At 43.2% G+C, this 25,067-nt stretch overlaps 1 protein-coding gene across 4 annotated transcripts in view; it reads right to left on the bottom strand.

The window, feature by feature from the left end:
* Window positions 1–17,033, bottom strand: part of ITPR1 (inositol 1,4,5-trisphosphate receptor type 1) — a 216,347-nt gene extending 199,314 nt beyond the window's left edge. For 3 of the 4 annotated variants that reach the window (XM_080995581.1, XM_080995580.1, XM_080995579.1), the window contains exon 1: window positions 16,830–17,033. The gene's annotated coding sequence lies outside the window, so the exon portion shown is untranslated. Of the gene's footprint in view, window positions 1–13,789; window positions 13,897–16,829 lie in introns of all 4 variants that reach the window. The other variant, XM_080995578.1, reaches the window with a different exon arrangement.
* Between the last annotated feature and the right edge of the window lie 8,034 nt (window positions 17,034–25,067).

The raw sequence follows: 25,067 nt of genomic DNA on the forward strand, positions 1-25,067 counted from the left end.
ATGGGTTTATTTCTGATTATGTTTGCTAAGCTCCTGATATCTATTCCTAATGGGTTGTATTCAGCAAAAGCAGCCATTTAGAGCAGGGGTCAGCAAACTTTTTCAGCAGGGGGCCAGTCCACTGTCCCTCAGACCTTGTGGGGGGGGGGCAGACTATATTTTGAAGAAAAAAATGAACGAATTCCTATGCCCCGCAAATAACCCAGAGATGCATTTTCAATAAAAGCACACATTCTACTCATGTAAAAACACACTAATTCCCAGACCGTCCACGGGCCGGATTTAGAAGGCGATTGGGCCGGATCCGGCCCTCGGGCCTTATTTTGCCTACCCATGAATTAGAGCAAGGACTTCTGCCCGAACAACAGAACTCCCTCTACTTGCCCCTCATCTGATGAAGAAGATGAAGAACCTGATGATGAAGATGAATTTTAACAGGGAGAAATGTAAAGTATTGCACTTGGGCAAAAAAAATGAGAGGCACAAATACAAGATGGGTGACACCTGGCTTGAGAGCAGTACATGTGAAAAGGATCTAGGAGTCTTGGTTGACCACAAACTTGACATGAGCCAACAGTGTGACGCGGCAGCTAAAAAAGCCAATGCAATTCTGGGCTGCATCAATAGGAGTATAGCATCTAGATCAAGGGAAGTAATAGTGCCACTGTATTCTGCTCTGGTCAGACCTCACCTGGAGTACTGTGTCCAGTTCTGGGCACCACAGTTCAAGAAGGACACTGACAAACTGGAAGGTGTCCAGAGGAGGGCAACCAAAATGGTCAAAGGCCTGGAAAAGATGCCTTATGAGGAACGGCTAAGGGAGCTGGGCATGTTTAGCCTGGAGAATAGGAGGTTAAGGGGTGATATGATAGCCATGTTCAAATATATAAAAGGATGTCACATAGAGGAGGGAGAAAGGTTGTTTTCTGCTGCTCCAGAGAAGCGGACATGGAGCAATGGATCCAAACTACAAGAAAGAAGATTCCACCTAAACATTAGGAAGAACTTCCTAACAGTAAGAGCTGTCCGACAGTGGAATTTGCTGCCAAGGAGTGTGGTGGAGTCTCCTTCTTTGGAGGTCTTTAAGCAGAGGCTTGACAACCATATGTCAGGAGTGCTCTGATGGTGTTTCCTGCTTGGCAGGGGGTTGGACTCGATGGCCCTTGTGGTCTCTTCCAACTCTATGATTCTATGATTCTATGATTCTATGATCTAGGGGGCCTGAGGAGGAAACCACAGAACAGATTTGTGGGGAAATGTGGGAGTGACAGGGAGAGGAAGTTCCACAGTAGAGGTGGAAGTCCTTGCACCAATGGGACAACTTCCATGAATTATAGACTATTTAATCTTTACTGTATTAACAATAACCAAAGGATCTAACAGGTTATTTTAGGTCACAGAAGACAAATTCCAAATGAGCTCTTGAAGCCAACTCTAAAGGCACAGAGCCCAAGAAAAGTAGCCAAGTGTCTGATTCCACTAAGCCCTGCCTGTCCAACCTAGATTTGAACTGTCAAATTCCTGGCTGAATTCCAGAGTTGCATTAAAATGATAGACAGTTTATAAGCCTGCAATGTACATACTCTTTGCCCATACTTGGATGAAATGCACCGTGCATATAAAATGCCATAATGAGAAAGTTGTGATACAGGACAGAGTAAATTCCACATGGCTTTTTCGTTTTGTTTTTTGTAATCTACTTAAGAGAATTTCTTACAATTTTTTAATAATAAAGTAAAATAATAATAATAATAATAATAATGAAGTATTGCACCAGATGCCTTCCATGCCATGACTTAAAATGGTGAAGTAATTCTACTATTCACCATACCTATAGGTTTTTAAAAAAAGTTTCCATTCTGCTTGACAGTTCTGAATGCAGACTCGCATAATCCCTTCACTCAGGAAAAGATAAGATGAGGTTCTTGCTAATCTTTATATTAAGTCATATGTATGGTTCTATAAAAGGCATCTTCAAAGGGAGACAGCTTTTAACCTTGTTCACTAAGGCTGCTTCACAGCTTACAGCAGAGATTCATGCATTTCTCTGCACAAATATACAGTGCAAGGGGCTGCAGCTTTTAGGAAATTCTGTGTACCACATTGTATTCTTGTTTGAGCCACATTACAACATCGGTGAATGTTAAACGTTAAGGCACGTAACAGTCCTTAATCTACAGTTAGAGTTTGTCAATCCACACCATTTCTTAATATATCTTCCACAATACCCTTGAAATGCACATATACCGACAACTTGGTCCTCAACGTGATCAGTCAGAGGTGGGTTGTTGTTTTGTTTGTTTGCTTGCAGATACATACAGTTACGATTAAAAGCCTTTGAGAGAGATATCTTCCCTGAAAGCACCACAAATCACGCTTAGAATTAGCTTTCACAGTTACTGTATTTACAATTCGAAATGCTAATAAGAACCAATATGTATATTTGGTTTTAAAAGATAAACAACAATCTTCTAGTTCCAGCCATCCAGCAACACATTCTAGACAAAAAGGGGTCTCATGATTCAACATAATGCATTGGGAAAGGGCTGGTATGCATTTCCTTGCTCCTTCCTCACTTTCACACCACGTGGCTTTAAATGAATGCCTAACCAGGGCTTTTGTCTCTGTGGGACAGGGGTGGAGAACCCAGTGCCCTGCATATGTTGTTGGATTACAATTCCCATCATTCCTGATCACTAGCCATGATGGTTGGGTCTGATCTGCAGAGCACCAGGCTCCCAACCGGTGCTACAGAATTTGATACATAAAATATATAAACCTATTCCTTGCTTGCAATCTGTCCAGATGCAATTATTGCCATTCTGACTGGGTCAGGGGAAGTAATAATTTTTAAAAGAATTAACAGCAGGTTTGTCTTGCCAGATCCTCAAGACCAGCATTCTCCTGACATTGGCCAACCAAATGCCTCCATGGCGGCCATCTCTGCTTCCTCACCCTCCAAGCATCTGGTACTAAGGGATACACTGCATCTGAATGTCAACATTACATACAACTAGCATGGCTGATAGTTATTAACTGGTCTTTTCCTATCTCAAAGCTATCTGAGCTATTAAGCTACCATCTTGTGGGAGTGAGCACCCTAAGTTAATAGGGTCCTGTGTGAATAAATTACCAGTCCTAAACCTACAGCTAATTTCATTGGGTGACCCTGAGTTTTCTGAGGTCTTGTCAATGGGAATAAGGAGAAAGGCATTCTCTGTCGCAGCTCTGAAATCGACCCACCTGGTTTCCTCTTTATTTTTTTTGTTTCAGCTGTTGAAGACAGGGCATTGTATTTAAGGGATATAAGGATGGACATTATTATTATTATTATTATTATTTTATTGATTGAATTTATATAACACCCTACACCCGGAAGTCTCAGGGCGGTTCACAGAACAAAATCAAAATATAAAACCACAATGTATATAATCAAAATAAAAACAACCCAATAACACTCCACAAAAAACCACATTTTAAAAGAGACTTACAGCCTCTCTCTCTTTTTTTTTTACTTATTGATACACAAGTGTTAACTCTCCTGAACCAAGTGAAGCCCTGAGAAGTTGACTAGAAGTTCTGCGTAATACCTCCCCATAGAGTCATTTTCTCAGGCGACGGCCCTTAAATAAGAAAAGACCTTAGCTATAGGAGGGAGGAATTAGTGCTAAAATGCTTCAGTCTGTTTGTGGGCGGCACTGATAATGAAGGCACAATCTCTAGCAGGTAGGTGAGGCATGACTCCATTCAGCGCTCTATGCAGTACATACAAAACTTTTCTCCCAACAGTTTAAGCCCATTTAAAAAGCAGTAGCTGCCCCTTCAAGTGTGAAGCGACTGCACAATCTGTCACACAGCAATTTTTCTTGACTTCTTCCTAACTAACCAGAATGAATTAAGTGGGGCAAGCTAGCAGGTGACAGAATGAAATTCAGCACAACTAAGGGATGGGGCTAAGGGAGGATTGATAAAACCACACCAAATTATGGACTGATACCATAATGGGAATTCAGCTCAGTTACCTATTTTTCACACTACTTCTTGAGTCCTGGAAAGTGACAGATAGGTTTCATCACTTCTCTTCAGTATGGCCAATGGGCAGAGATGACGGGAGTTGTATACCAGGCTAGGAAGCCCTGTGCAGAGGATGAGTAACATTTGGAGGGCCCTAACTAACTAGGAGCAACTGTGGACAGAATTACGGCAGCTAGCAAGTTTGGCATTATACTAAAGGAAGGAATTTGTTTCCAGAAACCCAGCTTTCAGACTCCATTAATAGCCAACTTGCTCAGCCATCTGACACAAAGGTTTCCCAAGCCACAGTTGTGAGAGGTAGAGCGTGGCACTTGCTAGTGGAGAAGCAAGCCCTTCTTCAACCCAGTTTTGTACAGACCAGTCTCCTTTGAACCAGCCACTATCAGATACAGGGCTGAGTTCTGCCGATCTGAAATGAGATTTCTAATGTTGATAGAGCACCCTTCATTGATCACACAAGGATATTGTGCAACGGCATTTTGCAATACAGCTCAGCTCTTTGCAAAGAGTAACAGGTTTTCAAGTAGCCAGAAGAGGAACATGCTTATTTTGCCTCTGGGAAGCATGAAAAGAGAAACCACAGCCGCATTAGTTACTAGCCATAGTTGGCTACCAAGGCCAGCCACAATTGGAGGATCCCTTATGACGGCTCAGACCCAAGTTTCACAGTACAACTTACTGGGAGAGGCCTAGCTCAGCATTGAAAGAGTTTTAAAGACTTTGGGCTGAAGTCCACATGGCACTAGACAGGATAGATTAGTGTATATTGAGGAATATGATCTGAATGTGTGCAAATGCTAATACAGGAACCCAAATGTTAGGTGCCTTCCCTTGCAATATATTCCACATTAAGGGAGACAGACCCCTAGCTTTCATAAGATACACTTGTCCGTGCCTTGACTGATACTTCACCCAGTCAAAGGAAGCAGTCATATCGCACAGATGGCTTTCAGGAAAAAGAGAACACTTCTGTAATTTCGTGTGTGTCCCTCTCAGTTCCAAATAACAGGGATCTGCCCTGCAGTGAACAGAAGAGAACTGCTATTACAATTCAGGAGGCCCAAACAGAGCCCTTTTTTGCAATACAATATGAGCAGATTCAGCTTACACAGTGCAATCTGGGATTAAAAAAATGCAACACTGCTTTATCTGCTATAAATGGCTGGCTTTTCAGCTCAAGTTATTGTGCGCTAGCAATTCTAATCCAGCATATAAAAACATTCCACTTAAACACCAATTTTATAACATTAAACCTGCACTGATGCAACAGCAATCATATTTTTACACAATAACCCATGATCTTCAATTCATAAGGACCTCTGCCTTTCATGAGCTATTTGTTGGCAGGGATGAGAGTCATCTCTCTTGCCGTACATTACCTGCAAACAGTGCTTTTTTCTTAAGAAAAAAATGTTTAGGGGTACTCTCATTTTCCTACTCATATTGAAATATTGCCCCTCAATGAGACCAAACTTAGATTCACAAAATGATTAGGGGTATGCATACCCTGCGTCCCCCCCCCTCCAGAAAGAAACACTGCCTGCAAAAGTAACTTGCACAACATGTTGGCTTGTAGGCTCACTGAAGTCATGCATGCAAGCACGCTTAGGTAAATAACCTCAATGCAACTGCAACACATCCTCAGGGTGCTTGAAGCCTAGCAGTCCCAGCATGTAGCAGCACAAATTCTTAAAACAGCTTAATTGCAATAAACGTCAGACTTACAAGTGTAAAACCAATTACAAAAACATATCCACACACAATGAAATTTCATCAAAACATTTAAAACATCCATAATTAAGAGGTCTAATAAAACAAGTCTATTAAAACAACATAAGAAAGCAGATAAAACAGCAATTAGATCACAAGGTTAAGATCAGGAGAATGCTTGTTTAAACAGGTGTGTCTTTATGAGCCAGCTGACTGCCAAATGGAAGATTTATAGGGATATACCAGCTGAAAGTTTGTGCCAATATCCCTGCCAATAATTTTACTCATTCAAATGTATGCCAGCACCAGAGAAATTCCATGGACAGGATCTAACCAGCTAGATTGCCTTTCCTCCCCAGCACCTTTTAGCAAATTGGAAGGAAAGGACACATTTTAGAACTCAGCACAAATGTTCACAAACTGATAGATTTTACTTCCCTTCGTCCCTTGATTCACTCAGTGAACCAGATGTGTCCATATCTAAAGATACCAGAAAGCGAAGCAAATGAAGAGTCCTAGAATCTCAAATCATTTTCAGCTGCCTGCCCCTCAGAGATATACAAAGGGTGTCATCCCACTGCTCCCAACCAGGACACTCACTCTTCTCCCGCTAAGCCAAACTTAGTCCCAAGGCATACAATCTATGCACTCCTCTGTCTTTGGGTCCTAACCTCATACAAACAGAAATCTTAATACAGTCTCTTTCACTGAAAACATAAGTACCCATCTTCAGATATGATATCTGCAACCTGAGGGACCCCATTCTAGGTTGGACTAGCCAAGGACCAGTGGGATGGTCAGGCTCTGACAAGAGTTCTTCATCTCTTGCATGCGGCAGGTTGCTTGGTTTAGGCCAGAGTTAGATAACTAGTGGTACAGGTCCTGGGCCCAAGCTTGAATCACACGAAACTGTTGTTGGGCCCCGACGGCACATCTATCTTTTAAACAAGGTGTGGTAAAAATGCAGCCCACAGAGTCACACACAAGGAAAAGAAAATGCTTTTCAGAAACTGAGAAGTAGAGATAACCCAACATCTTTTTTTGTGTGTTTTATATGGCGCACCCTACTCATTAGCTCCTTAGAGAGCCTGCCCAGTTCCAAGAGGGATTTTTTGTGTGAGATCTTTTTGTGGTGGGAATTTTTGTGTGGCATCTTTTAAAAATGAAGAAGCAAAAACCAAAGCTTGGCTTCTGAGCCCCAGTAGACTATCATACATGATGAAGCAAGGGTGCAGACCTGCCTTTGGTGCTCCGACGTCCTATAATTTAAGTCATTCAAACAAACATTTGAGTAAGTTATAAAACAATGCTTACTTTTAAAAAATTGGTGAGCTGCTCTGCGTAGCCTCACTACTAGAACTAACACTGGTTTTGCTCCCCACACATTGAATCTTTTCCCCTCAGTCCACCTTTTTCTGTAGTTAACAAGTTTTTCTATGACGAGAAGTTCAGCGTACATAACGCTTTGCCACACCAAGTATTTTTAGCATGCGCTCCGGCACTAATTGTCAGTACCTGTGAGTCTCAGCCACAGACACCACCGACTAAGCAGAAAACAGGAGTCAAGATAATGCACATTTTGTAGTCACAGGGACAATTCCTTATTTAGAACTTGCAAGCTTGTCAATACCTGAAGATTAGCTTTCAGAAGAGAGAAGCCATGCCTGGAATACTAACAGAACTGTCATCCAGTATAAAGGAAATAGTACTCTTGCTACCAGCAGCTTCCACGATCAACCCAATCATTCAGAGATGTGCTCCCAAGCATTTTGCCAAGGACTCAGGTGCTGCATGTCAACCTTCGTAGAAACTGGAGCTTTCTGCCCCCTAAAACCAGCATTTATCTTGTGATCCCTTGTAGTGCATTGGTGGGGTGGCTGGATGAACTCTTTTATCATATGCTCACACACAAGCCTTTTCTTAACTTGGTCCAAGAAAAACGAGCAGACATCTTTCTTGCCACCATTAGGTCCAGTCGTGACCGACTCTGGGGTTGTAGCGCTCATCTCGCTTTATTGGCTGAGGGAGCCGGCGTACAGCTTCCGGGTCACGTGGCCAGCATGACTAAGCCGCTTCTGGAGAACCAGAGCAGTGCACGGAAATGCCATTTATCTTCCTGCTGGAGCGGTACCTATTTATCTACTTGCACTTTGATGTGCTTTCGAACTGCTAGGTTGGCAGGAGTAGGGACCGAGCAACGGGAGCTCACCCCGTCGCAGGGATTCAAACTGCCGACCTGCTGATTGGCAAGTCCTAGGCTCAGTGGTTTAACCCACAGCGCCACCCGCATCCCTTACTGTGGAGTAATCCATTTATTATTATCATCATCTGGCACCCTACCTGCCTTTTGTCAGGGCAGATAAGGCTCTGAAGGAGGACTATGCTTTTTGGACAGTGGTGATGCCTCAGAGTCCCCTGCACCTTTAACACAGGCAGCAGTCAAAAAATCTCGTGTGCCGTCATCCTTTGCATGATGTATTTCTTTTATCTATTTAAACAATCTATGTACCACTTAACTGCAGTCACCCCTGCGTGATTTACAAGGATACAATACAAAAAGCAAATGGCAGTTGAAACTATAAACCCACACTTTAAATATCCCAGCATTTTAATTGAAGAGTCTTCAGCAGGCCACAGAAGTTCTGCACGGAGGAAGCTGCAACTTAACTGGAAGTCAGTTCCATAAAATTGAGCTCACAATACTAAATGTGCAGCTCCTGGTGGGATACGAGCCATGCATCTAAGCCACACGGGACCACTAACAGTCATTCACCTGAAGATTTCAGGGATCAGGCTGGGAATATAAGGGACTGGGCAGTCATTGTGTATCCTGGACCCCAATTGTTAAGGGCCTTGCAAATAAATACATACAAGAACCTTGAGCCTGCGCCAGTAGCATACAAGCAGCAGCCAGTGCAAAGTTTTGAGCCCCAGTGTTATGTGCTAGCACTAGTCTGTCCCCATCAAAAATCTAGCCACAGAATTTTGCGCCAGCTGGAGCCTCCAGTCCAGGCACAAGCATACTTCTTATCTATTGGCATAAGAGAAGAGTGATGCTACACAGGGGCTGTCTCTGGTGCAGCTGGCAGAATGCTCAAGGTGGTACCTTACTTTTTCCAAGGCACACTTTAGCTCATCTTGTGGCACAGCAAATGCATTCCAGCAAACACTTACTGCTGGGAAAGTTAGTTCAGCTATAACTGTCCGTAAAGGGATTCCAGGGAGGGTGGGAAATATACCTCAGACATTCTCAAAGCCTTCCCATGCCCAGCTGCGTTTCACTTTGAAATGGAGACAACATCCTCCTTCCCATTCACTGTGATGCTTTAGAAACAAATAAAGGTGGCGATACCTAGAGGGACATGGGTGGCGCTGTGGTTTAAACCACAGAGCCTAGGACTTGCCAATCAGAAGGTCGGCGGTTCGAATCCCCACAACAGGGTGAGCTCCTGTTGCTCGGTCCCTGCTCCTGCCAATCTAGCAGTTCGAAAGCACGTCAAAGTGCAAGTAGATAAAAAGGTACCGCTCCAGCGGGAAGGTAAATGGCGTTTCCGTGCGCTGCTCTGGTTCGCCAGAAGCGGCTTAGTCATGCTGGCCACATGACCCGGAAGCTGTACGCTGGCTCCCTCGGCCAATAAAGCGAGATGAGCGCCGCAACCCCAGAGTCAGCCATGACTGGACCTAATGGTCAGGGGTCCCTTTACCTTTTACCTAGAGTTTAAGCTAGTTGAACCTGCAATTCCAACATGCAAGGGGACTAGTCATGGCATTACTCGGCAGGGAGAGAAAGACACTTTGTATATGCTCAGTAGCAGTGGGGAAATGAGTCAAAAGAGGAGTTCCAAGGCTGAGATCCGGGTCAGATTAAACCCAGCTCACCCACAAACAGAAACAAAAGATGCCCTTGTTGATGTTGTTGATTTATTGTCTGTGATACTGCACCCTTTGCCAGCTGCAAGGGTTATGAGTGAGGCTAACTGATTCTTCACCATTGATAGTTGTGGGTCAGCCACATGCACTCTCTCTATCTAATGCTCCCTAAGGTTTTATCATGGAATGAATACCAGAACAGATTGCTCCAGTTCAGTTTCCCCCCCTGAGGTTGCCAAGAAGAATGGCAGGTACACACCAAGTTGTAGTCTTCTATGATAGGCTTGGCATTCAAGCAAGCAGAGTAATTAGTTGCCTTGTCCAGCATCCAAAAAGAATGCCATCTTGGATGTAATTTCTGGTGTGCAGAAGTCTTCAGTTTGGCAAAGCTACCCATCTCAAATTAGCTCATCTGACTGTACAGCAACCTCACCAAGACTCTCAATCAGAATTTCTCAGACTGTGCAATAGGATGCCACAAGAGGAGCTGAAACGTGTGTTGAAAAATCAAATCACTTTACTAAAGGTATCCATTACAGTGGTGCCTCGCAAGACGAAATTAATTCGTTCCGCGAGTTTTGTCGTCTTGCGATTTTTTTCGTCTTGCGAAGCACGGTGTCGGGAAAGTTTTGGAAAAGCTTCAAAAATCACCAAAGTCTTTAAAAACCTCAAAAAAGGCTACCACACCGCTTTCTATGAGTTGCTCCTCGAAGTCAAGTCGCAACTGTATTAACGGTGTTAAGAGAAAGGAAACAAACTTGCAAGACGTTTTCGTCTTGCGAAGCAAGCCCATAGGAAAAATCGTCTTGTGAAGCAGCTCAAAAAACGAAAAACCCTTTCGTCTAGCGAGTTTTTCGTCTTGCGAGGCATTCGTCTTGCGGGGCACCACTGTACTATATGCCCTCAGAACAGGGAAGTCCCATGAAGCATCTATCTCCCCATCATCCTGAGAGAGTAGGAACATTTGCCTCAAGTTTCCCTAACACAACCCACACTACAACTGACAGAGGCAGGGCATTCAGGAACATTGCCTCTGCCCAGAAACAACAAACCTGTCTCCCAACTCATGAGTGACTGGACAAAGAGGAAGATGGGATGCTAGGAGAAAATATTAACTGGGCTACCTTGCAGTTGCAAAAAGGGGTGCCTATTCATGGCTTTGGATAACTAATTGAAACAGCTCTATCTATATACAGTTTCAGCTATATGCTATCCAAATCACAAGCACTTAACTCCTCTCTGGTTTATTAACCGTTGCAAATCCAATTGCCAGGCATGAATCTACAATTCTTGCCAATACAAGTGTGCCTTGAAGAAAAAGTACAGCCTACACTTTCACTCAGAGCAGGATGGGAGGGCTCCTCACAGAGTCGATAAAATTGATCACAGAAGATACATAACAGTTGGTCTAGCTTCTCAGGCACCCAGGTAGGAAAGCAATTGCCCTCAAGGCCCACTGTCAACTTGAGGGAACACCTCTTAAGCAAATACCTGGGAACAAATCTAATGGCTTAGGATTCGTTGCTTTTCTTTTGTGGAGACCCTTGGCTTTTAGCTAGGATTCCATACAAAGTCCTAAGCCAAGCTCGCTTGGCTGAAGTGGATAAAAAGCTGTATCCATCTCAAAGCTCCACTTGCTTCCTCACATGCATCCTGATTTCCTGCTTTGATTGCACCTTCATTCTCCCACTTATACTTCACCAATGAGATTTCAGCAGAGGAGAAACACTTGATGTACTTGTTGCTCCATTAACCTGTTGACGATATCCACTCCCAGGGCTTTCATGCTGTCCATGTCTACGTGAGAATTCTGCGTGGTAGCTACCACCTAACTCTCTGTCTCCTGCTACAATTACAAGAGCATCACCTATGAGCCTCAGGACGTTTGTAATGACCAGATTTATGTTTCTCACCTAGCCACACTGGGTGCTTTGCATGTAGAAGGTGGCAGTCCCAGTTCAATCCAGGCCTTGGCATCTCCAGTTTGGCCTGGGATAGACCCCTGCCTAAGATAGCTGCTGCCAATCGGTGTAGCTGGAACTAGGTGAAAGGGATCTGTAGTCTGACTCTGTAGAAGGAAGCTTCCCACGTTCCTAACATCAAGACACAAATAAAAGTCTCTAACCATTACCAGTAGTACCAGTCTTCTCACCAGGCAGCATACTGCTGTAAATTTTGGAGCCCTATTAAAGGAGTAATACACTGATCAATTTAGTGTATTATTATTATTATTATTATTATTATTATTATTATTATTATTCCCTGTTACAGGTGGGGACTTTTTTGTGTGCTTTCTGGCTCCGGCAACAAAATATTCTGAGCAGTGTCTGATTAGTCTTTAAAAAGAAGTCAACAGGAAGCTAAAGAACACACAATTGAGAAGTATGTGGCTTTTTTCCCTCCTCAGGCCCAGTTATTGTAGTCCAGGAAACAACTAAATATTTAGACTGTTAGACTAGTTACCAAGACCCTCAGAACTAGCCAGCTGCAACTGCCCATCTTTTGACCATTTAAGACCATCTACAGCCAAATCTGCAACAACATTCATGTGTGTTTATATAATACATCCTTTAACTTATGTATCAAGTATTCTTAAAAGCTTGAGAGAAGGGACAATGCACTCTCAAATGACTGTTAAAGAGGCCTATCCTAGCACAAGACTGCACATTCTTAAAAAGGCACCATGGAGGGTGAGGGCTGAGGGAGGGTTCAAAAAGGAAAAACAGCAATTCAGAAGTACTGGCAATATTCAAAGTAACAGCCTCTTTGCCCAGCCGAGATACAACTTTAATAGTTCTTTTCGAATTTATCTGATACAATGTACCTAGGGATCACTTTAACCCTGTGAACTTACCAGGTGGCTGCCAGGAAATTGCTACCTTTCAGCTTCCCATCTGTATTATGGGACCACAGACTCATTTGCCTTACATGGAAGCAAGACCTACCTTCCAGGGTTGCTTCTTGGGAGAAAAGCAATGACAAAACTAGGCAGCATCTTAAAAAACAGAGACATCACCTTGCCAACAAAGGTCCGTATAGTTAAAGCCATGGTTTTCCCAGTAGTGATGTATGGAAGTGAGAGCTGGACCATAAAGAAGGCTGATCGCCGAAGAATTGATGCTTTTGAATTATGGTGCTGGAGGAGACTCTTGAGAGTCCCATGGACTGCAAGAAGATCAAACCTATCCATTCTTTGGGAAATCAGCCCTGAGTGCTCACTGGGAGGACAGATCCTGAAGCTGAGGCTCCAATACTTTGGCCACCTCATGAGAAGAGAAGACTCCCTGGAAAAGACCCTGATGTTGGGAAAGATGGAGAGCACAAGGAGAAGGGGACGACAGAGGATGAGATGGTTGGATAGTGTTCTCGAAGCTACCAACATGAGTTTGACCAAGCAGTGGAAGACAGGAGTGCCTGGCGTGCTCTGGTCCATGGGGTCACGAAGAGTCGGACACAACTAAACAACAACAATATAATGTGCGTGAAGCACTTTGGAAAATAACGTAACACTGACTCAGCTTGCAGGTGACAGAGGAACTCTCAGCGAGAATTGCTCTCCACCATCTCCAACTCCCCATTAAGTCAAGTCAGTTGTTGAATCCGCCCAGCAGCCTACTTCTGCCCACCCCCAAGGGTAGCACCTTGAAATCTGAACAGTGCCCTAAATGGTACGGTGCATGCAACCTTTTCAGAGCGCCACTGTGGTGCAAATATAGCATTTTCCCTCTCCTCCTGAAAATGAAAGAAAGATACGACGTACACCAGTTTCACCTAACATGCATCTTCTAGTACAGCAGGAGCCAACATGGTGCTTCCTACAGATGTCATGGGACTCCATCTCCTATCAGCCCCAGCCAGCATGGCCAGTGGTGAGGGCTGCTGGGAGCTGTAGTCCAGCAACATGTAGAGGGCACCACAGAAAGTGGCTATGCTTGTCCACTCCTAATTGCAAAGGAAGCTACCTCATTTTATACCAAACACGGTAATGTGACTGTTGAAATCGAGCCTTTATCATTATACTCAACCTGCTTTGTGATAGTTCAATCTTTTAGCATAATGTGATCAACAGCTAGAGACTTCATTGTGATGAATTCAGACAGTGAACTCAATGGGGCTTCCATCTGAATTGACATGCACAGGATTGTATTAATAACGGGTAGGATGCAGTACTGACCAAGTCAATATCCCATTGATTTGAATGTGCAGCCTACAGTTCTAGCAAGGTCACTGAAAGTAGACTCCACTCTTGGAAGAGAAGCTTATTCCACCTATCACAAGGATCTAAAAAGTGAAGGCGGGGAGAGACAGATTACATTTACAAATGATTAAAGTGGAATATTGATCAGCATTAAAATCCATGCATGCAAATATTGGCTTTGCTTAAATTGAAGTTTTTCTCTACTTCTCCCCATCATCCAAGCAATTTTAGGGATACTTGGAATATATGGAGACACCCTTTAATAAGTCTTACGAACAGCAATAAAGGGGAGAGGATCACAGCAATTCCCTCAACCTCAACTTGCTCATCTTTAAAACGGAACACCCACACTCATAGGGTTGTTGTGCAGATGTGTTACCTATTGCAACAAACTGTACAACTGCTATAAAGTGCAATGGAATATCATCGCTACAAACATCAGTCTCTTTACCTACAGACTGGAAGACAGCCCAAGAGGCCTGCCGTTTCCTGGTTCCATTCTGGAATTATTTTTGACAAATGAAGTGTTGTGGTGCCTAACAGCTAGGTAAAATAGCAGAAAGAAGTATTAAAGATGGAATTGTGAAATATTGATTGGTGGGAGAGAGAAACGCTTTGCTAAGGAAGAATCAGCATGCCTTGGGCAAAGGGAAGTCCTGTATCACTAGTCTTTTAGATTTAAGTGTGATAAACAGGTTGACTGGATGGTCTTGTACAGCGCATACTTAGGCTGTCAAAAAGTCTGTCACTAAAGGTGAAGTGGCAGTCACTAGATAAGACAGGTACACTTATGCATTAGCAACTGGTCAAAACAAACAACAGATCATAAAGCATTAAGTGGACAATAATTGCAGTGCAGGAATGTATACTGTGGTACCCCAGCAAGGATCTGTACTGGTACCAATGCTATTTAATCTGAGTCAGGGTGAACAGTAATATAGCCAAGATGACACCAAATTATACAGATGCAAAGAGCTCTAAATGAATTACTTCATGCTGGCTGAATGGGCAATAGAACAGCAAATGGTGTTTTATATAAGCAACTATAAAGTAATGCACACTCTCAGTCACAAATTTAGATACTGTATGTTATATATTAAGTGCACACAAGCATGTACACATGCAGATGGTATCTATCTGCAATTTTCCAGGAAAGAAATCTTGGGGTCTTGGTGGCAAGCTCAGTGAAAGTATTATTTAAACATCTATAGACCACTTTCATTCTAAAATATCAAGGTGTGCTGTGGCAGTAAACATGGTCAATTCCTTGCTATGTATTATTAATAAAAGGACTGAAAATAAAATGGTCAGTATCAGAATGCCCTTATGTAAATATATGGTGCAGCTGCATTTGGAATTTTGTATCCAGTTCCAGCACCCTCATTAATAAAAACTAAACACTAAATTAAATACTCCACCACCTGACAATTATTTCTCATTTTACCTATTGTTTCATTCATTGCCAACAGGTGCAGGTGTAGGGAACAGGTCTCTTAAAGATTACACATATCTCCTTTTCGTCAAACATTCAGTTTCTGCACACTGCATGTACGCAACTGTTCAGCTACTTCCACAGGAGAACTGCACCATGGACTACTGCATGTGTGAACACAACCTGGGTGTTTTGTTTGCTTTTCCCAAGAAGGCATCGTTCTGACAGACTTCCACAGCATTAGAATCTCCCACCCCCAAAAAAACTAGACACCTAAATCTCTAAGCAGATGCTTCCCAAACCTTTCCCCTCCTAGGGGGCACTTGAAAATTGCTGATGATCTTGGCCGACCACTTGATGATTTTTCTGCCTGTTGCAGCAACTGCTATGCACTGTGCTAGACACCGTATGATTTTTAATGGTATTTTTATTGCTTGTTTTATACCATGTATCACAACTTGGATCCCACAGAGTTCAAACTACAATGCAATGCGTGACACATACAAAGCCGTAAAAATACAATTTAAAAACCGATATGAATCTGTAATGTGGGTGTGCTGTGGACCATCTGAATGACGTTCATGAGTGGTCCACGGACCACAGTTTTGGAATCCTTGCCCTGAACTAGAGTGAAAGGAATTTTAAGAACCTTAAAAAAAAAAGAAAAAAATGAACCCATTAAAACTCCAAAAGGCAACCTTCCACATGCCCTTCCCACATTAACTCGGGCCAATTTGTGTCAGCTTCCTTCCACTCTGTTTGATGCAAAAGCAATCAAGTTAATAACTTAGGAACTCGTGTTGCTCCCCACAAGTCAGAAGTTTGCTGCCAAAAAAACAGACCTACAGAAGGCTAGAGAAGGCTCGGCTCTCGCTTAAGACGACAGCAGAGATCCGAGGGGGGAAATCTGCCAGTGTTTCCAAGAAATGAAGGCGAGTTTAAAAACGGAAGGGGAGAGGATGTCGAGCCGCAACATCTTGCCGAGACCTTTGGGAATCACCCGTGTTTTAACCCGTCTCTCTTTTTTTTCCGCCCAAACACCAACCGCACACACACAATCACACCTCTCGGATCCCCGCTCTAACACCCGCCTCCTTATCAGTTTGCTGCATCAGTAGCCATGAAGTTTTAACAAGCCGGGGGACGCCGCCTTTCAAGAGAGGTCGATGCCTTCCCCACATGATTCAAGCAGCATTTTTTTTCTTCCTGTCGCTGTCAAGAGTTGCAAACTTGGGCGGTGGGGGGGGGGCTGGATTTAGGATTCAAGAAAGGAAGGAAAAGGGAGCGTTATTTGATCTGTTGCTTCTTTCCCCGCCGCCGCCAAAGCCACAATCCCTCCTGTATAAACAGGATCAGGGTGATCTGATAATAAGAAAGGCAAGCCAAATATATATATATATTTAAAATAACAACCAACCACCCCCCACCGGAGGTGGTTTGTAAAGGGCTGCAACGAGAAGCTTGCAAACTAAGGCGAGTCAAAGCTGGGCTTTTGAGCCTCCCCCTCCCCTGGAGGGGAAAAGCCAACTTCTGCTGCTTCTGGTCTCTTGTCACTGCCGCCCCCCGCTGCCTTTTGCCTTTTACCTGATTGCATAAGGGGCTCGGCTCGCCCTGGAGCTGGAGCGGGTTAGGAGCCGCTTTGTAATCCCATGTTCCCGGAGGAAGCCCTGTTGCCCCTGCCGAGGAGCTCCGTGAGGGATGGAGGCTCGCTAGCCCCCGCTCCGGCTCCCAACCCTCCTCAGCCAAAAGCTGGCTCAGCAGCACATCCACATGGTTACTGCACTTCTCGGGCTCTGCGGCTGATTATATAGTCCCCGCCGGCTCCATGGGCAATGTAGTCTCCGCCGGAGAGATCCTGCCTCCCGCTGCTAGCTGGCGGGGCCTCAGCGCGGAACTACGATTCCCAGCATGCACCCCGCTCCAAGGGTGGGCTGCTGAGGGAGGCTCGCGGACGGGGCAGTGTTACACTCCCTGTGTCAGATCAAAAGGAATGTGTTGCAAATGAGCGCTGGAAGCCAAAAGTATTTCCTAAGCCGCTATTGGCTGAGCTTTTTTCCTTTATCCCCTCCCCCCTTTCCGCCTGTAAACCAATTGTTTGGCCCAAAAGCAGCCCACCTTCCCATCTCCAGTGTAGGGAGGGGGTACTCCTGTTTCCCGAAGAAAATGTGTTTCCATTCAGTTTCATAGACATGCTTCCAGAGGAATTTTGTTTGGAGCATTTATTTCCTCGCCCCCCTCCCAATACTTTTTGGAGGCGGTCAACTGTCCTTTGAGCTGTCTTGGAATCAGCCAAGAATTTCAACCATCTGTGACATTAAAAAAGAGAGAGAGTCTGTTTTGGGACAGGATTGAGCAACATGCATATGTAGTATATATTGGAAATCTCCTTGTAATAACTATTATGAAAGGAAGGGGGGGGGAGTGATGACAGAAAGACAACTCATTAGTCTAAGGATCAGCCAGATGTAAAAGTACGCAGCAATATGCTGGTTTGTGACAAAGGACATAAAAACACCCCATACTGCTATGAGTTTGTGGCTGGGACCAATAATTAAGGCTTGTGTGTTAAAACTGTGTGTCCGGTTCCCACATGTTAGACTCTCATCAAGACCTGCATGTGTGTAAGACACCTCTTTCATCCTAGGGAATCAACAAGTGTTAAAAACTAATTAAGTCAGGATAATTTCTTTTTGAGGTGATGGCCTGGGGATGACTCATTAAGACAACAGCAAGGATCAAAGATGAATCTTACCTGCAAATGAGTGGGCTCCCTCCCTCCCCACAGAAGATAGTTTAAAAAGACAATGCTAGCATTTTAGGTTAGAGTTTAGGGATTATGGTTAGGAGTTAAGCAACAGAGTTAGTAAACTAGTCTGGAGAGAGAGAGCTAGAGGGCAATATTTGAGAGCAATGGCTGGCATAATGCCAAAGCTGCTGTGGCTATGGAAGATGCAAGAACCTCTGGCTGCAAACCCCTCCATCACAAGCTCAGGTTGTATATAGGTGTAAATAAACCATATATCATAAGGACACCGCAGTCTCTGCTGTGCTTCATTTCCAAAAGGAAACACAGACCCTGGGTAGGCATGCCTGGTACCCCTGGAATCTTGCACTGCTGTGGAGAAGGGTGGTGTTTAACAATGCATTTGAAGCATATCCCCCTCTCCAAAGAATAATGGGGCCTGTAGTTTGTTAAGGTTGCTGAGAGCTGTAGCTCTGTGAGTTCTCAGGATTGTCTGGGGGAAGCTACTATATGTGGTGATGGATGGCTTGCATGAGATGTAAGTGTTGTTGAGGCAGTTGGGAGCAGTGACCATAGTGCTATTAAATTAAATATACATGTAAATAGTCAATTTCCCAAAAAATGCAATGTGGTCACATTTTATTTCAAAAGAGGAAACTTTTCCCAAATGAGATTGATAAAAAATAAGTTGAAAGGCAAAGTCAAGAGGGTCAAAACACTGTCCTGAAAGAAATGTGGGCTGTGCAATAGTGTAGGATTACTGTTTAATGGGGTTTGCACTGAAAAACTTCCCAATTAATGGGAGGGAGGATGCCATTTGGATTTCCTCCCTCGACTATCAAGACATCTTGGTGCCAACTCTGTCCTGGTCTCTGCTTATAGTATGTTGCTTTACCAGAAGCACATCAGTCATGTTGGGAGTTCTGCAGGGGATCAGGCTAAGCAGGATTTGACCTTGAAGCAGCAGGCTGTGGTTGATTACCTTAATTTCCAGCAAAGGTTTTATGGTTACAATCCACCAACCACTGGCACTAATAATGCACAGCACTTCCACTAACCCATGCAATCAACAGATCTAATCCCATTTAAATGCAAGCTTGATGGGTTAAGTGGTTTGTCAATGGCATCGTAAACCCCCTTAAATGGTTTTTGACTAACACTGCACAGTGTGAAGCAATGGGGAAAGTTACTTTTATTAGCAATAGCAATGGGCACATTGTTGAATTTCTGTGAAGTTTGCAGAACTGTTTTGGAGTCCTTGTCCCAAGTAGAGGGACAAGGTCACTGAATTTACGTACCACAGGAAGTAGTGTGTTAAGATTCAGCCTTTGTTTATATTCACATTTGCACCAGTGATGCACAGGGTGGCTTCAGTTAGGATGGACTGAAGCCTTGGATAACTTCTCCTTGGGAAGATAGACAACACTGAACAATCCTAGATGTGCCTATAGCTTGACCCAGCATAAGACATCTAGGCTTAAACCAGAGTTTTCAAGCTCTGCAAGGAGCAAGCTACAGTTCCCATGACTCTTTTGGAGGAAACAATGAATGTTAAAGTGTGCTTTCAATGTATGGTGTGGATGATCAAAGTTGATGTAAAAATGGATTTCCTGCATCTGTAGCAGATAGGGTTATATTACCAGGGAGTAAGTTCCATTGAATGCAATGGGGCTTATGTGTGAGTAGATATAAGTGAACTATGTAATAATGGTAAAGTATGTCATATGCTGCAAAGGGCTACTAGAATATTAGTGCATTTATATGAAGTTCATGTCTTATTTTAAAATGTGCTTTATTTCATTTTTGCAGCCCTACAAACTTCTTGTGGTTGGCAACCCAAGGAGCCGTGCTTGTTTTTTAAAATGGAAATCCTTAACAAATACTTCCCCACCCTTCTATATTGTTCAAATCACTCTGACCTTACGTAGCTGCAGAGGTTTTTTTGTTTAAAGGGGGAGTTGTAACTAAACAAGGTTATGTAACAGCCAACATCCATCAGTTGGAACTTACTGTTGTTTAAAAGTGTATTTTATTCAAAAATCCCACTAATAGGATTAGACACAGTTCCCATTAGCAATCTTATTACTACTTGTTCACAGTACTCAGATCCCAACTTAGTTTCCCACAGGCAAGGGAAGAAGGAACATGCTCGTTTGTTTAAAAATTTCCCACTGGCATTCTTTCTTAAACAAGCATTTAAATATATAGTACATTCACACACAGTCTGGCTTATTCTATGTAGTTTCACCAAAGCAGATGTACTGAATGAAATGCGCTCATGTTCTCTTGTGTCTTCCCCAGGACTCTTCAACCTCGGGGCCCCAGATGTTGCAATACAATTCCCATCGTCTCTCACCCTTGGCTAAACTGGTTGGGGATTATGGTAGTTGTGGTAGTCCAGCAAAATCTGGGGATCCAAGGACACTGACAACAGGCTATGTGTGCAAAGTGCTTTGTCTTCAAGGTTCCCACCAGTAGAGTTCTTCCCAATGTGCTCTAACTGTGCACAATCTGCCATAGCTGTCAACTTTCCCTTTTTCTTGCAAGGAATCCTATTCGGAATAAGGGAATTTCCCTTTAAAAAGGGGAAAACGTTGACAGCTATGTCTGAGACTAGAAAAAATATTCCCCCATACAGTGCAGCCCCTCATCTAATTAACAGCATCCCTGGATAGGATTTGCATATGGGTGGTGGTATGCTGTGATTATGCCCTATCCTATACTCTACTGTAGCGACATGTAGAGCAAGAGAGGAGCCCTACTGGACCAGATCAAAGACCCCTCTAGTCTAGCATCCTTTTCTCATAGTAGTCAACCAGATGCCTGTGGGAAGTCCACAAGCAAGTGGAACCTGAGTGCAACAGCACTCTTCCCATGTGTAATTCACAGCAACTGGTAATCAGAGGCATACCAACTCTGAAACTGGAAGTATACAGCCATTGTGTCTTGTAGCCATTGATAGCTTTATTCTCCATGAATTTGTCTAAGCCGCTTCTAAAGCCATCCAAGTTGGTGGCCTTCACTTCATCTTGTGGTACCAAATTCCAGATAGAAAATGTGCGCTGCTATAGTAATTGTAAAATTATTTTTTCCTTCTCCAAGGACTTCATTTCCCACTAATTCCTTGTGCCAGCTATGAGGTTACTATAAAGTTGAAAAGCCTCTCCCCGTATCAACCAGCCTGGAACCAGCAATCATCATCTGAGGCCCTTATTCAAGGTCTGGAGGGTGGCAGCATGAGAATGGGCCTTTTCTGCGGTGGCTCCCCGTTTATGGAATACATGCCCCAGGGAGGCTTTCCTGACACCTTTGTTACATATCTTTAGGTGCCAGGCAAAAAGCATTTCTCTTGTCCCAGGCCTTTGGCTAATTCAACAAACTATGGCCTTTGAAACTAAGGAAGTGGGTGTTTATTGTTTTTGTTTGTGACTATGATATGTATTTTTCTATTGTAAACCACCCTGTGAATCCTCAGATGAAAGGAACAACAACAACAACAACAACAACAACAACAACAACAACAACAACAACAACTGGGCCATCAGTCTGAGGTCAGTGAGATACATAGGTTTGATGTATTTCAGAGGCACAGCAGGTGCTACCCCATGCCTTCACAAGCAAAGATGTTGATCCAACAATATCACTGTTAAGTTGTGGGTGAACATATCAGACGACACAGCGATTTTTCAAACAGCTCTTGTTTATTCACAGGCCAGAACAGAACTGAATTGAAGGGTTCAGCCAGCCTGCTTATATAGACCTCCACTAGAACACAACAGTAACCATTTTCTGTAACTATCCAATCACTGAACATCACTTTCAATCCCTTATTTGCATATGTGGACCTGAGTGAAAACTATCTACAGTATCCCCCTGCTGGCCCAGGGTGAGAACTTCAGTACATAACAATCACGTCCTCTGCAACTCTGGGAAAGGGGTGGGCACAACTTAGCACAGCAAGACTGGTGAGGAGATGGGACAAGGTGATGAAAACCTGCCTTTCACTGGGACCTTCCCCAGGATTCTCTTCCTCAGGCTCTCTGATCTGGGTAGGTATCTTCCCAGCTCACTGGATTCCCCCACCCCAGGTCACTCCTCTGGTCTGTCCTGTCCATCACCCCCAGGGCCCATGACAATCTGGAAGGATATAGACTATGGCAGAGCTTTCCAAATTTTTCATGTTGGTGACACACCTTTTAGACATGCATCATTCTGCGACACTGTAATTCAGTTTTACCAGCCAACCGGGGGTGAAACTAAAGGGGGAGCGTTCACAGGACACACCTACACACTGCAGCTGACACACTAACATGTCACGACACACAGATTGGAAAGCTCTGCACTATGGTATAGATGTGTTCTGCCTCTTTTTAGCCATTGCAGCAGCAGACTTTTACTAGCATTTAGCAGATGCACCAGTGACATGTTAAGCCAGCACATTTGAGAACTTGAGCCAGGACCTCTCTTTCGGTGGTGGCAGCAGCATATCTTACATCGCACTGACATTTTCATGCCCTGTGCCAATTCTTCTTAGAAGAGAAATCCATTTTTAAAATTTGATTCAAACATCTCCAGGGCCATTGGAACAGAAATACACCAGATGGTAGCATAAAAATGTTCTCAGAAGGAAACGTGGGAAATGCAAGGTAATGCTGCAGAACAGAATCACATCTAATGCCGACATATTTCAGCAAAGTAAACAGGACAGAGGGCTGATTCTTTAACGGTACAACCAAGACAACTGTATTCTTGCATGCCTATAGCAAATGTGTGGGGAAATCTTTCTTAGCACTTAGAAGGTTGATAGAGATTAACAGGCCAATATATAAGATTTTCTCCCTAGGTCATAATACAGTACTAGAACTCAGGGTCATCCCCTGATTGGCCGGAGATTCTGGGCAGGCAGAAGAAAGCACATCGTCACACAGCGTGCAATTTCTTTATGGAATCTGCTGCCATAAGTTGCTATCAGATGGTGCCTTTAAAGGAGGCTTAGACAAATACATACAATCTAAAGCCACCAAGGGCTACTAGCTTTGTACTACCCCCAGTATCAGAGGTGGTGCCTCTGAATACCAGTTGCTGGGGAGTGAGGTCTTCTGCTCTTGTCTTGTTTTATGGGCTTCCTAAAGGCATCTGTTTGGTCACTGTCGAGAACAGAATGTTGGACGTAGATGGACCTTTAGTCGTACCCATTAGGGATGTTCTTATGCAAACCTCTCCACCCAGCATGCAAGTTAAACCTAACTGCTGTCAGTTTTAAACAGAGACTAAAATTAGATGAATCTAAAGCAACATCAAAATGTTAAAAGATGTTAAAAGACCTGGGAGAAAAGGAATGTCTTCATCTGCCACCAAAAAAAGTCATTAAACAAAGTTTAGTGGATAAAATAAATGAATAGTTGCATTCGAGAGTGCGTGAATCTGTGGAGGATAGAAAGCAATATATTGAAAGCAATGTCATCATTTTTTCATTTTTTATTATTTTTATACCGTCTTTCTATCTTACAATACTCAAGGCGGTTTACAAGCTGAAGAAACAAAAAATGTACATCTTATAACAATCTAATGCAATAGAAAAATGTGGTGATAAAACAAAACTTTAAAATAAGCAACCTACATCAAAAAGTAACATTCAACAATTTTTAGAGTAGTATAAAATAATATCAGCATATAAAAGTTAAACAGAAATCCACTCAACAATAAATAATTTCTAAACTATAATCAATAAAACAACGGCAAGCCACAGTGCATAAAATAATAGAATACAAACTGAGAAGCATACACATATATTGCCTGCAACCATGAAAGCAATATATTGTCACACACCACCCCAGTCTCTGAGCAGTGCAAGATTCCAGGGGTCCAGGTGCTTGCCCAGGGTTCATGTTTTTTTCTGAGAATGAGCCACAGCGGAGACTGTGGTGTCTTTATGATATATGGCTTATTTACACATATATACAACCTGAGCCTATGATGGAAGTGTTCACAGCATTAACATCCCAAAAGGGTCTTGCTTCTCCAGTAGCCACAGGCTTTGATTCAAGCATAAATCAGCCACGGTTTCTTCTCTGCCTCTTCAGCCCATAGCTTTTTTTCCAGGTGACACATTACACATACTTTTCAATTCTAAACTCTGGTTTTTGTCCCACTAACTATCCAAGAGAGGGTAGAGGACCCCCACTCCCTTTGGCACAGAGGCCCCTTTCCTTAGCTCTCTTAATGGACCATCCCCCAGGTGACCACTTCATGAGAAAGATATATTAATTTATATTTTCACAGTTGCTGGGATTATAGGGATTACAAGTCAAACTCATCACAATATTATTAAATGCCTGCTGATCAGCAGCAACACAGGGAGAAGGCTAGAGGGTTGTGTTTGGGAACAAGCCTACTGGATTGGATACACATTTGGACTGTGTCCACATTATACCTTTTCAGAACATTTGAAGTACATTCCTTCCCTCAACAAATTCTGGGCAGTGTAGTTTGCTAAAGGTTGCTGGGAACTGTAGTTCTGTAAGGGGTAAACTACATTGCCCAGAATTCTTTGTGGGAGAGAATGTGTTTTAAATGTGCTTTAGAGGTATACTGTGAACACATCCTTTCTGAATGTAGTTTCTGAATTCTGTTCCTCACCCAAAAAAGTGGTGGAAAGGTGGAATGATTGTTCTGTGCACTTCACACCAGGGAATACAAACAACCCATTATTACAAGATGAAAGGATATTTAGCACAGCCCTGACCCCAAAAAACAACATGAGAAAATTGGCTTCCTAATTAAATTTGATCTCAGTTTGTTTTTGTTTTACTCTCCTGCTTTGCTAAAGATGTCACAATGCTGGAGGGAACCAAGACAGATAAACGGAAACCATGCTTGTGCAAGCTTTCAGCTCTGTATTCTTAACTCCCTGGAAACTTCCAAGGCTGGGGGAAAGAACTTTGTTAATATGTTCCTATCCAAATCCTAAAGACAACAAATCATTCCTATGCCTTCGTTATAAGAGGCTGCTTATTTTTATTTCACAGGACAAAATAAATGTTCTGTTCAAATTAAGATGACATTTAATATGCTTTAAC

The sequence above is a fragment of the Podarcis pityusensis genome, assembly GCF_964106645.2.
Source record: "Podarcis pityusensis genome assembly, chromosome: 2".
NCBI lineage: Eukaryota > Metazoa > Chordata > Lepidosauria > Squamata > Lacertidae > Podarcis > Podarcis pityusensis.